This window comes from Gopherus evgoodei, chromosome 3 (assembly GCF_007399415.2).
Source record: "Gopherus evgoodei ecotype Sinaloan lineage chromosome 3, rGopEvg1_v1.p, whole genome shotgun sequence".
NCBI classification, from domain to species: domain Eukaryota; kingdom Metazoa; phylum Chordata; order Testudines; family Testudinidae; genus Gopherus; species Gopherus evgoodei.
The window spans coordinates 128,328,349-128,341,233 of record NC_044324.1 but is presented as its reverse complement, the minus strand read 5'-3'; the positions used below and the strand labels follow the sequence as shown (position 1 = coordinate 128,341,233).

General features: G+C 40.1%; 1 protein-coding gene across 2 annotated transcripts in view; it reads right to left on the bottom strand.

The window, feature by feature from the left end:
• The window catches only part of SCAF8 (SR-related CTD associated factor 8), a 240,754-nt gene that overhangs the window by 133,236 nt on the left and 94,633 nt on the right, over positions 1-12,885 (bottom strand). The gene's annotated exons all lie outside the window — the stretch shown is intronic.

Sequence of the window (12,885 nt, the reverse complement as noted above, 5' to 3'; positions counted from 1 at the left end):
CACTGGAGGTCTGGGTGATGGAGAAAAGGGTGATATGATTCCTTGCTGGATTTCAAAGATTCCAGGAACTGTATGTAAGTGTCCCATGGGCCCCAATAAGGCTAGCATGGGGGTCAAATGTAGGTAGCAAAGGTCCCTAAGCACTGGGTACCACCAGTCTCGGGGAGGAGGTTCCTGTTTGTGTGGCTGAGACTGGTTCTAGGAGACACTAAATCTCATCTGGGCTGATCTCTCTAGATCTACCAGTACCCACATGGGTATCATCCTTATCACCTGATGAGGCAGTTACTCCAGCCTCACCTTCTCCCCAGATTATCAGAGACAATTTCCAGAGCTTCTATGAACAGTGGTGAAAGAGCGCCAAATCTCCTCAGAGAAGATCCAAGATATTCAACATAACCTCCTGGTACATCCGACCCTCCTGATGATGAAAAGGTCAGCTCCAACTCCATCAATGGTGCCATCAGTCCTGCTGTGGGGATATGGAGGGAGGAGTTGGTGTCATTTGTAACCCTTCCCCTTTCCTTTGTAAGGCTCCTGACTGGGAGGTGCTGCGAATCTAGATTGCTGCAGGGGCCTAAAGTGCTTCCTAGAAGCTGGTGGCATGTACAGGGCTAAGGAACGAAGGATGGCCCTCAAGTCCTTGAGGCTGTGAAATTTTGAGTCCATCTGCTCGGAGAACAGGGAGATACTGGACAGACCGCTGAATTTAATGAGAGAGGCCAGAGGATTGGAGCCATGAACAATGCCTCATGGTGACTGTAGACGCCATAGTTGCGCCTGCTGAGTTGGCCGCATCCAGAGTTGCCTAGAGGGAGGTCCTGGTCACACTCTTGCTCTCCTCCAGAATGGCTGCAAACTCCTGCCTCAACTCCTGTGGAAAGGAGTCATTAAAACTGGACAATAAATCCCACAGATTAAAATCGTGCCTCCCCAGCAAAGCCTATTAGTTAGAGATACATAACTGGTGGCTACCCTTCGAAAAAACTTTTTGTCCAAACAGGTCTAGTCTGTTAGCAACTTTATTCTTGAGGGTAGCACTCAACTGCCACGCCTCTCTTGTTCGTTTGCTGCCGACACTACGAGGGACCCTGGGGAGTGGGGGTATGAATAAAAGGTATTCAATCCCACTTGCCAGTACATAGTATTTTTTCTCTGCCCTCTTTGAGGTGGAGGGCAGAGAATAAAGTCTGCCGCAGCATTTTGATGGGTTTCATCACCACTTTGTTGAGGGGCAAAACTACTCTGGAGGGAGCAGCTGCAACCAAGATATTGATCAGTCTGTGTTCTGACTCCTTAAGCTCCTCAACCTCCAGACCCAGGTTTGTGGCAACTCTTTTCAGGAGGTCCTGGTGTGCCCTGAAATTGTCCTGAGGCAACAGGTTACTAGGTCCCGCAATCACTTTGTCTGGAGATGATGATGAGGAGGCTTGTGCTGGAGGGAGGGCTCCTTCCTCTCCGCTTCCACCACATCGACCCTGGTGCTGAACGAGAAGGGCTGGTAGCCTGGAAACCACCAAATATAAATGATGAAAAGAAGGGCCTAATGCCTGGGGGAACCCCCAAGGGTTCCAGTATGTCTACTGCACTGGCCAGTGGCTTGCTGGCCAGGTGCTGGCAGGAGGGCTGGTACCAAAGTCTGGTGGCACGTAGGCTTCATGCCGATGGTAGGTTCTGGGTGGAGCGAAAGATTCCCCTTCAGACTCCAAAGAGGATTCTTCTCTTGGGGACCATGGCAGCGCAGTACCTGCTTCTGTCTCCACATGGTGCCAGGGATCTGGGGACCAGCGGCAGGTCGAAGACTGCTGTGTTGGGATCATGGAGGGCTTGCCCTTAAAAGGTACTGAGGTGGGTGGTGCAGGGAAGGAGCTTGATGCTCCCTGCTCGCGCCTGTCTCTGGTCACTGTGGTTGATACGGCCGGCGGGATTGGGACAGCAGGTCCTTTGCTGCTTGGAAGGCCTCTGAGGTTGAAGGAACCAGCAGACGCTGGCACTGCATCCGCTTCTGGGCGTTGGTAGTGGGTTCCGAACTGGACTCGGCGGCTCTAGGTGCAGTCGGCGGCACCATTGGTGGCTCGGGGGAGGACGAATGGCCCAACAAAGGTCTCACTGTGCTGGCCATTCCCCCTTTGTCCCTCCTTCTACACCTGAGAGCACCCTTTATTGGTGTGCTGTTTCTTATGCTTCTTCCTTGGCATGAGCGATTGAGAATGGTGCTCGGAAGAGCACAGTGCCGGGGGAGCACTCCACATGGATGTTAAAATGCTCTACACCGATTTGTAGTGGCTCAGCTCTGAGACTGGTCTGATGGCTCCCTCCAGGAGAATGGCCTTCAGCTGAATGTACCTGTTCTTCTTAGCGTGAGGTCTGAAGTCTCTGCAGATCTGGTACTTATCTTTAACATGAGTTTCCCCCAAATAGTTTAGACAGCTAGAATGTGGGTAACTCACTGGCATCAGCTTGCCACAGGAGGCACGCAGCTTGAAGCACAGGGACCAGGGCATGCCCAGCCCTCGGGGCAAAAAGTCCCCCGATGACAAGGACAATTATTTACACTGCTATATACGCTACCACTAAGAACTATATACACTAACTACAATAACTACTCAAAATATGAACAGAGAAGAGTCCAAGCCAATGGGAAAGAAGACTTGCTACAAGAGGGATCATTCCAGCAACCATCATGGACGATATGAACAAATTGAGAGGCCGCGGGGCCGGCGAGGCCCCTTATACCAATACTTATGTGCGCAACTCCAGAGGACACTAGAGCTGGTGCTATGGATACCACTAAGGGAAAAATCTCCTGCAACTGTACTTGTGGTGCACACACACCCAGAATGGAATGGACATGAGCCAGCACTTGAACTGTACCTTGTGAATTCCATGTAATTTATATTTTAGAGACACAAAATAAAATGTTACTACTTTTTCCTTCTGGTTTGTGCGGCAGATCTAGTATAGCTTTAGAAAAATTAGATGCTTTCTACTTCAAATTATGAAACTATTATTAAACTAATCACCAAGTGAAGAATCTTTGTTGGTGGTGATGCCTGAGCAAGGACACAACTAGACTTTGAGATACTAGAATGAATATATGCAGAACACGTGCTTGAAAACACTCCTCCCTATTGTTTTACATGTAAACTAAAGGCTCGGTAAGGCTAAACAAACATGGAACTCCATAATGCAATTTCTGAGCAACATTTATAAATGCATTTTAAAGACCAATTAAATAACCAAACTGATACAAATGAGTGTGTTAATTCTTAGCATTTCTATAGCTCTTTCCATCCAAGGATCTCAAAACACAAACACTAATGCCTAGCAAGACCCCTGTGAAGTAGGTAATCCTTCTTTTACAGATAGGGAAACTGAGTTTGAGAGGTTTGGAGCCAATTTTCAAAAGTGACCTCCACCTGAGTGTTTCTGTTTTTGGGTGCTCAACTTTGGAATATCCAGGCCTGACTTTTAGATGCACCAGACACCTACAACTCCTATGATGATAAGGCCATATGTGTCTAAATTTGGGCACCCAAAATGGAGATTACCAAAATTAGAGATCACCTTTTAAGTTTGGCCCCTAAGTGACATGCATCAGAGCACATGGGAATTCTATGGCATTGCCAGTACCAGTACTCATGTCTGACTGTCAGTTCTACGCTTTAACCAGAAGATGGATTCTTTAAGCCCCCAGCAATTAAATTATTTGAGGCTGTTACTCCTTCCAGATCTGAAGTTCCACTTTCACTGAAGTAAGAAATCGCATATTTTAATTAAAGCCCATTACTTCTTATCCTGTCTTCAGTGTGCAAGGACAATTTATCCTTTCTTCTTTATAACAACCTTTTACGTACTTGAAGGCTGTTACCATGTTTTCCCCTCAGTCTTCTCCAAGCCTAGTTTCTTTCAATCTTTCCTCATAGGTCATGTTTCTAGATCTTTAATAATTTTTGTTGCTCTCCTCTGAACTTTCTCCAATTTAGTCACATCTTTCCCAAAGTGTGGCATCTAGAACTGGTCACATACTCCAGGTAAGATATTAGTAGTGCTGAATAAGGTGGAATAATTATTTATTGCATCTTGCTGACAACATTCCTGATAATACATCCCAGAGTGATGCATCACAGAACTATCTATATCATAGAAATTATCTGTGTAAGGAAAGCAAATGGTGTTGGCCTCTTGTTAGGGGATGACTGAAATTTTGGCATGTGGGGAAACAGTTTGAGACTGAAGGATAAACATCAGCTAATGTGGACATATAAACTCTTGTCTTTACATTCCAACCTTAGCATGCCAATGAGATAAATGTGGCAGCTCACACCTTGCATAGCTGTTGTTTCAGGTGGTCTTCAAACTCTAGGAGACAGCACTATATTGGTTACACTAGGCTCATGTTTTTGAGGTTGTCTTTGCAACCATAAAGGCTAGAAAGAATTATTTTTAAACAAAAGCTCAGAAGTTGGGAGTACAATTCTGTGGGAGTAAAGGATGAATTTCACTTTTGTGAAATCATGACATCCAAGGACCTCTTGACTCCAAAAGGCAAAGTGCACAAGGATGCATTAGAGTTACAGGAAAGCCCTGAGTCTAGTATTTACATACTAGTTTACCAAAAAACATCATGTAAGGTTTCCAGTGAAAGCCTGTGTCACACTGGTAAACATAATCTTTGCAAAATGTAAGTGCAGATAAAATGTAAGTAGATAAGTGTGTGTATGTGTACATATAATTATGTTCTTAGGAACTAATAGTTAATAGCAGGTACCCTGATGCAGCATGCCATAAAACAGGTTCCACCAGAGAGAATGTGGGAGACACTTATCTTCCTAGCAGACCATTATGTATTGTTTGCAGTGTTCTTATAGCCATGTTGGTCCCACTGGAAGACAAGGTAGGTGAAGTAATATCTTTTATTGGACCAAATTCTGTTGGTGAGAGAGAGCTTTAGAGCTATGCAGAGTTCTTCTTTAGCTCCTGCATAGCTGAAAAGCTTGTCTCTTTCACCAACAGAAGTTGGTCCAATAAAAGACATTAGCTCTCCCACTTCGTTTGTCTTTGTGTATTATGCATCTTACAATGGAAGTATATTTGCATTTTGAGTCAAATGCTAATGAAGAGTTTGATGGAACTTCAAAAGAAGAAATTAACAGGAAAAACTGAACAGCAGGGGAAGGAACCGTGTTTACAAGTAAAGAACAAAGGACTGATCCAGGAGCAGGCAACTTATGGCATATTTGCCGAAGGTGGCACGCGAGCTGATTTTCAGAGGCACTCACACTGCCCAGGTCCTGGCCACTGGTCCAGGGGGCTCTGCGTTTTAATTTAATTTTAAATTAAGCTTCTCAAACATTTTAAAAACCTTATTTACTTTACATAAAACAATAGTTTAGTTATATATCACAGACTTATAGAAAGAGACCTTCTAAAAACGTTAAGATGTATTACTGGCACGCAAAACCTTAAATTAGAATGAATAAATGAATACATGGCAAACCACTTCTGAAAGGCTGCCGACCACTGGACTGATCTAAGATATCTAGAAGTGCAGAAAGACACATTGGCGTACTTTATGCCACAAGTACTCCTGTTCTTTTTGCGGATACAGACTAGCACGGCTACTACTCTGAAACCGGTCATACTTTATCTAGAGAGACAAGCTGCCAGCACACACATTCTCAGGAAAGGAAGGTCTCAGTTATCCTGATTGAAAAGCGCTGTGAGAAGGACTTTAGGTAAGCAGTACCGTATTAGACAAGAGGGCATCTTGATAGTATGCGTAAGCTCTAGAATGCATGATTTTTTTTAATATGTAACCCTGTTTCCATTAATCGTACTTGCCAACATTTGAATCTCAGTTGTTAAATAAACTTATGCTTGCTTTCTCTATAAATAAATTTAAGTGCTGTGTGTTTATCTGAGCTGTGTGCTCAAGTGAAATTGATATGCTGGTATGTATTATTCCTTTGGGATTAGCAAATCTCTGAATACTGTGAGTGTCCAGTGAAATAAGGGCTGGATCCTCCAAGGAGATGCTCAGAAACCTCTAGGGTTGGAGTCTGCCTATAGCTAACTTGCATAAGTCTCAGGACTGGCTAAGAGAAGAATACTTGTGCTGCCTGTGGCTGGGGTTGTCCGGGACACGATGCCTGGCATGCACAGACACGGATCCATAGTGCTAAGAGCTGGTGGTAGTAAGATGGCTCACAACCCTGACTACCCCCTCAGGAAGCATCACAGTGGCATAGGGAATAGCATCTACACCCAGTGTTCTGGTTAGCCAAGGATCACGCTCCAGGCACATCCATACCAGATAAGAGAGATATGAAGAGATTCATAGTGAGAAGGTTGGAAATAAAAGATTTGCAGTTTGTAGTTTTCCATTTGTTTATTTTGGGAAGGGAAACGGAACAAAGGTAGGCCAGCATGAGTAAACCAGAGACATATGCTAAACTTAACAGGCAGTATTTGGAAAGACTGTGTTCAGATTGTGGCTTGAATGCTGGAAAGAGAAATGTGGATGGGATGAGATCTCTAGTTATGGATTTTAAGGAACAGCAAGGAGATCAAAAATGAGCCAGCCACAGGGCCTGAGTCTGAGGGAGGTCCAGACTTAGGAAGCCGGCTGAGCCCCAATCTCAGTGAGGCAGCCATAAAGCTTGAACTGGCCATGTTAGGGATCCAAAAGCTGGAGCTAGCAGAGAAGGCCAATAGACAGGAAATAGTGAAAAGGAGCAGGAGGCCTAGGAAAGTGAGTTGCAAACAGACAGAGCAAAAACTGGAAGCAGAAAAAGTAAAAGCGGGAGGCAGAGAAGCAACACTAGAAGTGGCCCAAAGAGCAGTGGACCTAGAGAACAAAAAGCACAAAGACCGAGAAACAGAAGCTGAGAAGAGGAGGCAAGAAAAAGAGGAGAGACAGCACACCCTAAGCATACTGGCCTTACAAAAACTGATCCCTGAGACCACAGGTAATGCTCACCAGGGATCACACAGCTGAGACAAGCTGTGCCTGAAATAGAGAGACCGATTGCATTGAAGAATATTTGAATACCTTTGAAAGGATTTGCCATGTACACAGAATCCCTGATGAATACAGAATGATTGTCTTAGTCCCCAAACTAAACACTGCAAAGCTTTACCAAACAATCTAAGAGACATTATGTAACATGATCAGTTTAAGACATATACATTAAAAAGGTTTCAAATGAATCCAGAGGCATATTGCCTCAAATTTAGAAACCTCAAAACTTGATAGAATGTCACAGGGAACATGTTAATAAAATAAAGGGATTATTTAAGAAAACAGATAAAAAGTAAAGAGGCAGACTATTATAACAAGGTTATAGATATATTTGCTCAGGAGCAGTTCTCTGAAGTCTGCTCTGGGATTAGAGGTGCTGTGTGGGAAAAAAACCCAGTTTCTATAGTGGTGGCAGCAGTAGACTTGTACTTGTTGGAAGGGTGAAAAGGGAGAGGAAGGAACAGACTGGACTTTGACCACTTGCCAATTTTGCTTAGCTGCATAAAAAGCCAAGAGCCCAGGCACCAAAAGATAGAAAATTTTGTGCATAATCAACCACCTGTTAAATCCCTTGTAGAGAAACCTATTTTTAGGTTGTACTTATCAAAGTGAGAAATAAAAGCTTTTGGCCAAATTCTTCTCCGTTATAGTGGTGTAAATCTGGAGCAATTCCACTGACTTCAGTAGTTACCGCAGATTTACATCAGACTTTAAGAGCAGTTTTTGTCTTATTTCACCTTTTAACTACTTTCTTGAAATAGTCTTCAATATTTGTTTGTATTTTAAACTTCGGTTTTAAAATGTGTTATGTATCAGTACTAAGTATTTCAATCACAAGAAATAAAGATCTAGGACAAAACTTTAAGCCCTGAGTGCCAAACTAAAGACAGCTTAACCTATACTTAGACTTCTAAATATGTGGCCTGATTTTCAGAGGTGCTGAGCACTTCAAACTTGAAGTCAACTTTGACAGCCTGAGAAGATCTTTAATACATGTTTCTGGCTTGGAATACGAAGGGCTAATTATCTGATACCAAGGAAAGGAATGTGAGGATGGGGGAGGAAAACATGGCATCTTTGACTTCCCTACACACACAGTGACCAGCTTCAACTGGAAGTTGGGGCACCTACAGGATGCTGTAGTTTATGCTTGGCTTTGAGTGGCTGCAGAGGGTACCGTGAGAAGCAGATAACAGCCAGGAGTCAGGATGTTCCCAACATGCTAGGGGATTGGAAGAGTGCCAGTATAGTTATACTCTTAAAAATGATGTCCTGAAATGGAATCGGTCAAACCATGAAGATGAAGAGGAAAGATTATTTTTTGGACAAGGAAAACTTTCTCTCTCACAAATTTACATCTTCTATTTATTTTAGTTCATTCAAGGTTTTTACTAACTTTTCACAGGGCGAGGGGGGAGAGACAAGGAAAATGACAAAAGGAATTGGGCTGGCATTCTAAAATCCTGTGTGGGGAGGGAGCATTCACTATCCTCAGTAGTGAGCCACAGGAGAAAAAAGGCTGTTTAAGTACACAACTGTTTTGGAGATAGAGATTAACCAGTATATCAGTACGTCACAGGAGAAAATAAGATTTACATCTAGTACCCTGAAGAAAGAACTGGAAGTTTCAGGGTTGCTCCTGCAGAAATGTGCTCTGTTGGCATAGGGCTTGAGCATGACCTTCCAAAATTTCAGGAGAAGTCATCGTCCAGCTATGGGATCTTTCTGTGTGGCTCTGCAAGTACAACTGGATGAGGAAATCTTATACTGGCAATTTTTCTAGACATTCTTGGTAAAACTGGACTGCTTTGGCCTATCAGTCTTGATATAGTCCCTAAAAGGCAGGGTTGGCTGTACATAAGTAACATTATGAAAGTATCTGGGAGAGGATTTTGGTTTTTTTGATTGCCTCCTTTTATTGACTGCATACAAAGAGGCAGAAGTCACTCAATGGAAGTAGAACTAATTCTCAATCAACTGTATTTCTGCAAGTTTTGGAGAAGAAACTGAATCATATAAAACAAATCAGGTGAAACTCCGGCCCCACTAAAGTCAAAGGCAAAACTCCCATTGACTTAAAAGGATTGCACACATTGTTCTTAAATTAAAGCCAATAAAACAGCACTGTAATTCTCTAGAAATATAAAGTCAACAAAAAGAAGTTAAATTTTGTGAAGGCAGTTAAATTTCTGCAGAGCTTACTAATCTTCGAAGCTATATGTAAAGTATAATACAATTTAAATGTGAAGGCACCAAGAATTCAGTGGAGTTGCCTCTGTATTACGTGTACTTAACACAGCATTTAAAATTCAGACTGGTAGGTTATGTGATTTAGTAAAAACCGCTTGCCGACCTCTTATGAAATTTTTCTCTCTGAGTAAAAACACTCCCAACTTTTCAATTTGTCATCTGGACAGTGGCTTATATAAATTTGAAGCTATTGATATAATAAATGAATAAAGGTAACAGATCAGACTATCTTCTGGTCAGCACTCGGATTAAAACCCTGAGACTGATCTGGGGACTGAGTAAAAGGGAAAAAAAATTCTGCACACATTCTTCAGTTCAACAGATTCATCACAAACAAGGTTTTCCTCTTCACTTCCTTACTTGGGACCCTTTCTGAGTTCTGCAATGTATCCATGTATCAGGCATTAAAAGTTATTTATTCTTGCCAAAATGAGTGTATTCTTTCAATTTTGTTAAAGAAATAGATTAGATGGCATTGTATCTTAAATACTTATTCTCAGAAACTTATAACTTAACCAAAGAATTACATTTTGAGCTGAAATTTGTTTTCAGTATAGCAATTTGTTTTCAGAAAATGTTTCAAGACAAATCTGTTCAGACATTTGAAAACTGGACACTGAAAAAATGTATTTCAGTAAGTATTTTGTCAAAATAGCTGCTTTAATTTTTCTTTAAACACAAAAAATACAATAAATACATTAATGTAATAGGTCAAGGTTTTATTTGTCCCAGAAGTTAGTTTCCACATCTTTAATTCTGCCCCACTGTTCATATATAAATGATCATATAAATAAACTGAATAGTGCCTTAAAAAATATTTTATCTGAATTAAGCCCCATATGTAATCTGTATCTCTTTTTGTATTACTTCATAAAATATTTTGTGCTCATGTAATAACGGTCTCAGTTGTTATGCATACAAAATAATGGGGCAGAACTGCAAATTATAATAGCAAAATTTAGGATACATCAGAAACTTTATTCCGAATATCATAAAATTTTGTGCAATTAAAATCTCACCCTTAACAATAAACTAATATGGGGCTGTTTTGAATTTACTGAGCATATATTTAATAAAAACAAAGCAACTGAATTTATCAGTGACTGTGCAGGAACAGCTACCAGAGGGTCAAATGAGAATGCACCAGCTGATATGGTCAAATATTCATTTTTAAAATGTGTCAAAATTTATCAGCAAAGATGTCTGAGAGTATACCATCTTCCTGGTCTTTTAATAAATACTAAAAATCAGAAGCAAAGTAGAAATCTACTTAACATGAGGGGAAAAAAAAGTCAAGTTAGTATGTGGAACACAGCATGTGGTAAAATTTCCAAAGAGTGTACGTGAATTAGGAGGCTAAATCCCAGTTTCAAAAGTGGCAGGCACTTAGGAGCCTATGGCTCACTAACTTTCAATCGTCTTTTGAGTTAATTTAATTTCCACTGTTAGAAATCTTTAATGCAGGATTCAAAAGAGTATATTACATCCTTAAGTTTTCAAGTAAAAGCTTTTTTTTTTTAACGTAGGAATACAAAATCTTAAACTAATTATTTATGTATAATAAGATGGAAAAACAGTATCTCAATGACCATGAAAATTCTTTGCTGAGACCCTGAAAAGTAATGCTTAGTTTAAGTTATAAGCCCCTGATAATGGAAACTTATAATTGAAATGATGAAAACTAACATTTCTGCAATATTTGAAAGGAATAAATTATGGCAGCAGATATAATAGAATTATATGAGGACACACTGCACATTCCAAGATGTGCTCAGTAATCTATGGGATCTCAACCTTTGGCATCTATCAATAAATGGCCCAATACTGCAATTCTTGCAACAGTAATCCCATGAGTAAGGAGTAATACCATGAGTTTCAGGGTATGGTTTATGGGTAGCCTTATATTTCCAACTACTTGAAACATTAACAAGCAATAAAAGATTGGGTATCTCTAGTAAAACTTTTTTGTTATAATCAAGCCCCTTATACATCCCAAGAGAAAAATTCAATCACTGGACGGATGTCCGACAGCTAATCATTTATTTTTTTAAAATACTATGAAGGTCACAAGTTTCCTCCCTCTCAATTCCCAGAGCTCGTCATGTGTTTATTTGACCATACTGCTAACTTAACCTATATACTTTATATGCCTTTAATGGAAGGTAACTAAGGCACTCTTTCAGCAAAGCACTTACGCACTAATTACCTCAGTAATAGCATAACTAGAATAAATTGTGTGATAGAATACAGTAATTAGATCAATTTATAGAGTGATGGTAGGGTTACTTTGACTGGAAGGAAGGGGAGCAGAGGAAAAAACGACTAAGAATTTTGGAATCATTTACTTAGCTGATACATATTTTTAACATTGCTATCAATATGGTAGCTGGGCTCCGTTCTCAATTTTCTACATCATATTATATACCAAAATCTCACTTTCAACTGGGAAAGTATATGCAGACACAAAGTCTGCTGCTTCCATGCTGCACTCAAGTCTTACTAACCCAAGCCTGAATTAATACATGTTTTCGCTGATCTCACCAGTTAAGGACTTTAGAAATTTACATTAGAAATTTTTGCACTAGTGTAGCTACATCAATATAATTACACTGTTGCAACCCCAATTCAGATGTGCTGCATCCAGACTACGCAGTCTTGCACCTCTGTGACTTGCTCTAGGTTCATAAAGAGGTTACATTTCTCTGAGTAGCAGTATGTGGCAAATTTTACAAAATTCACTGAAAAAATTGGTAAAATATCAGATACATGGTAGTGTTATCCCTCATTATATGTATTATGCTGTCGACAGAGGTACCGGAAAAAATACATATAGAAGAAAAAACTAATATTGACAGAACAAGTACAAAAGAAGTGTTTAACTGAGATTACCTACAAATTTCTTCCAGTATAACTAAGTACATGAATATGACTTTATCTGATAGTATAATGGGAAAAAAAGTAGGAAAGTTAAATTAATCCCCCCATTTTTAAAATTTCTTCTGTAAATCATGAAAGTCAGCAAACCAACGACAACTAATGTAACTGACATTATAAAAATTAAATATGTATTTTAACTACTTTAAAAGCAAACTGAAGAAACCTTAAATTGCATAACAAATTAACATGTTTAATTAGTGCATAAATCAAACGTCCCCCTTTCTAATCTTTGACACTATTGCCTCTAAAAGATGGTAAGAGTGGGATTTTCAGCTTAGTTACATGACAACTTGTGTGTGTAGAGCACAAAAGGGTACAATTTTAAGGCAAATTAAATTTTATAGTCTACTGACCTCAAAATAACTACTGGTATTTTAAAAAACCTGAACAAGCCAGCCCGTCATCACTTAAAAACCCAATTTTGAGCAGTTCCTTTTTTATTAGAGGTCAGTTGTTTAAAAAGATATTATGAGTTTTCTTCAACTTTTTAGAAGCTCTACTTGACATTTTCTTCATTGTAAAACTTTACGTCTAAACTTTGATATGAACGAAATTTGTTATCAAGTGTCAAAAGCACTGCATAATTTGTACAGAATATAGCTAAATCTGTCAAAAATGAAAACCTTCTAGATCAAACTTCCTTTTTTCCTGTAGATAGAGGAGCAAATGGTTAT